Raw genomic sequence first — 4,186 nt, forward strand, 5'->3', positions numbered from 1 at the left:
GAAAGAGGAGTTAATGTATCATGAAAAATAACTTTATGTGAAAGACATTTATTTTATGAATCTGGCTGTAAGAGTCTCCAGTTTTAAGATTACTATCACAGCCAGATTGTGCATCAAAAAGATCCCTTTTAGCAGAATATATGATATGAGAATACCTGTTAGATTGTTCATACAGCCCACTTTGAGGAATAACTTTTCACAGATGGAAAGCTATAAAAATGGTGTTCTGCTATCTTGTAGCCTGAACAATCTCCGAACATATGAAATATTGATATTGAATCAAGCTGTACCTGGTTCCCCCTGAATGAATTCTTTCAAGTTCTTGACCTCTGTTCCAGACCTGTTTCATTTTAGGCTGGCGTCCAATGGAAAAAAAAATCTTTGTCCACTAGGCAAGGCAAAATCAAGAATGACGTACTGTTTCCTAATCCACCCAGTAGGATATTTTATTCAGCTTTGAGGAAAATCATTATAATAAAGTATAATGGCAAACGGTCACACACATGAACATTTCTTTAGCGTGAACTGTTTTCACTGCTCTCCCATACTGATGTATCTAGAGAAAAAGAGACAACACAGAAAGCTCCGCTGACATTTTTAGGTGAAAACATAATGCAAATAAACTGTGGTTACTGCAAAATATTCTGGAGAAGATTCAAAATAGACACTACAGTTTGTAATGATAATATACATGCCATTGGCCTATACTACTCACTGACATCATCAGCAAGCTCTCTCTTGCAAGCAATTTGATATACGGATAAGGAAACTTGTAAAGAATTTTCTCCTTAGGAAACCTATTGGGCCAAATTCATCCCTTTTGCAGTTTCACTGAGTTTCAGTAAGAACAATGTTGGCGTGTTATCATTATTACAAAGGTAATGTTTCAAATTCTTTCAGTTTATGTAACTAGTTGAAGCCAAGACCATACCATTCTTTACAGGAGTCCCCAGTTTTTATAGATAGCAGTACCAGACCTTGCAAGATACAGCACTGCCTCTGAAGTGCTAACTGTTCAGGTAATTTAACAGCTCACAGGAGGCTTCCAGCACTTTGTCCTAAAACCTCTATATAACATTCTCTGTCTTCTGCTGTCTTCCATTCAGTTGAATGCAACCTGATTATACAGTGAATCTTTGGCTGATCTAAAGCCAAGTCTTATGACTGCTGTCTTCATCTTTTGGTATTCTAACCCATAAGGTCCTGAGCCACAGTGTCAACATTCATACACTGAGCTCAGGGCATGTCTCCATGGTCAACTTAACATGTCTGGCCTGGGCTCCCTCAAGCTCACTGTGCCAATCTCCACAGGCTCCATCTTAAACCTGCAGCAGTGTAGATTGTCCACCTACTATTTTGGGTAGGTTACTCAGTGAGTGACCTAATTAGCTTAGCAACACCACCATGCAGATATAACAAGACTGTTGCAGGTTTAGAAGGCCACCTGTGAAGAACAGAGCAGTGGGCTTGCTGGCACTGCTGCTGGGCATTCAGCACTTTACCATGTAGACATGGTTGTAGAGCAGAGGTGTCAAACTCACCTTATGTGCAAGACTGGATCCAGACTGAAGGGCTCCTTGCAGGCTAGATCCAGCCTGGGACACAAGGCAGGAGTAGTGGTGGCAGCAGCAGAAGCTTCAGCTCCAGCATAGGACGTGAAGCAGCAGTAGCAGCTCTGGCTCCTGGTGTATGCCCCTTGCTGGAGCCAGAGCTGCTGCTGCTGCCACATGCCCTGTGCTGCAGAGGAGGTAGGGCCGCAGAGGCGGTGATGGGCAAAGTGGCCAGAAGGCAACCAAGGTTGAATCACCTCTCGCCTACCCTCATGTGCTTGATTGCCATGTCCTCTGCGGCCCGAGGGCCCTGGAGTATGCAGCAGGCCACTCCCCCAGGGCCACAACCTTCAATTTCTGGTTACCTGCTAGTAGCCTGGATGACTGAACAAATCCAGTCCCCAGGCACTATATTTGATAGCCCTGCCTTTGAATAACAGTAACATATCCTGAATTACCAGTGATTTGAAACTGCTGCTGTTTGCAATGGTTCTTATATGTGATTATGTGATTATTATTCTTTGCTCATATGGAGTTACTTGTCCTAGTCAAGATACCTTTCAGTCAGCTGAGCGTAGCAGAACATTTGCAGGTGTATTACCTTGATTTTCCATTCCTTTGTTTTGTATATATTTATTATACCTCACCCAATAAATCTTTTATCAGGTTATATCTTAAGCTTGGTTTGATTTAGAAAAAAGGTTGCGGTGAGTTTTACAGCTGTACATCTCAAAAGTGGTATTTTATCACTACTGGATTTTCCAAATCACTGGTGATATACCTTGGTTTCTTTCTATGTGATAGAATAAGAGAGAAAAAGTACCCTTTGAAGACATTATGGCTCTTTCTTCCAATACATTCCATTCTTTGCCTATGTTGGGACTCAGTGGTCTGAGAACTTGAAAGTAGCTCAGAAAACCTAGATGCTAAAACTGACACTAAAAGCTGTTTTGAAGAAAGTGTGCCTTTGATAGATTGTACCCCAGTGACTTTTAACAGCATCAAGAAGAGAGGTTATGGTAGTATACCCCTCAAACTCAGATTTGGTCAATGAACATCTGGGAACCAAAGGAATAATTATGGCTAACTTTCCATTTGCAACTCAACTTCTGCCGCTTTTGTAATTCAGGTTTAGGCTGAGCTTTAAAAGCAAGTGGGCAAATTTAACAAGTCATCTGAGGAAGCTGAAGGGTATTTTCATGAGGTAAAAATGGACACAGAAGGATATATATAAAATTGAAATGATAGTGTTACTTTGCTGTTGGCCACATGAGCCAGGCTTTTATAAAACAGAATCAGATCATCAGCCTAAACTGCCTGGATCAGAATTAAAATAAATACAGTAGTAAAATATTCTTACTGGTGGCTTTGTCTTTCATTAAGAGAAAGTAGCTTTGTGTATATAGCTTTGGATAGAATGTTAGAAGAAGCACAAAATCGTGGCCAGTCTGTGCTGCTCAAGGTAACTGTTAGACTAGAGGAAAACATGCTGAATGCTCAGATCTGAATCCAAGGTACCTGGATCAACAGCTTTGCTGTGGGGACGATCCTATAAAATCAAAGAAACATAGAATCGTAGAATCATAGAACATTAGTGTTGGAAAGAAACTCAGGAGGTCATCTAGTCCAACCCCCAGCTCAAAGCAGGACCATCCTCAACTATATTATTCCAGCCAAGGCTTTGTCTAGATGGGGCTTAAAAACCTTCAAGGATGGAACTTCCTCTCTGGGTAACCTGTTCCAGTGCTTTACTACCCTCCTAGTGAGAAAGTTTTTTCTTAATATCCAACCTAAACCTGCTTTGCTGTAGCTTGAAACTATTACTCCTTGTTCTGCCATCTTCTATCACTGAGAATAGTCTAGTTCCATCCTCTTTGTAACCACCCTTCAGGAAGTTGAAGGCTGCTGTTAAATCCTTTCTCAGTCTTCCCTTGTCTAGTCTAAATATGCCCAGTTCCCTCAGCCTCTCCTCGTAAGTCATGTGCCCTAGCTAGCTAAACGTTTTTGTTGCCCTCTGCTGGACTGTCTCCAATTTATCCACATTTTTTCTGTAGTGAAGGGCCCAAAACTGGACACAGTACTCCAGATGTGGCCTTACCAGTGCAGAATAGAAGGAAAGAACCACTTCCCTCAATCTGCTGGCAACACTACTAAAGCCCAGTATGTCATTAGCCTTCTCCACAACAAGGGTACACCACTGGCTTATATTCAGCTTATTGTCCATTGTAACCCCCAGGTCCTTTTCTGCAGGGCTGCTGCTGCTTAGCTAGTAGATTCCCAGCCTGAACCGGTGCATGGAATTATTCCAGCCTAAGTGCAGAACTTTGCACCTCTCCTTATTGAACCTCATGAGATTTCTTTTGATCCAACCCTCCAATTTGTCTAGGTCACTCTGGGCATATCTACATGAGATATGTTAATGCACATTAGCCTAATGTACTGTGCAGTATGCGCATGTGTCTACATGTGCGTGCGCTTACTGCGCAGTAGAAACGGCTAATTGTGACTAAATTTGATACCTGCAAATTCAGGTATCAAATTTAGTCACGATTAGTTAATGTGCAGTAAACCATGTGTAGATGTGACCCAGCACTAAGTATAGTGTCAGGTCTGCCCAGCCACTAGGGGGCTGGCCT

The sequence above is a fragment of the Alligator sinensis genome, unplaced genomic scaffold, assembly GCF_000455745.1.
Source record: "Alligator sinensis unplaced genomic scaffold, ASM45574v1 scaffold55_1, whole genome shotgun sequence".
In the NCBI taxonomy this organism is placed as follows: Eukaryota; Metazoa; Chordata; order Crocodylia; family Alligatoridae; genus Alligator; species Alligator sinensis.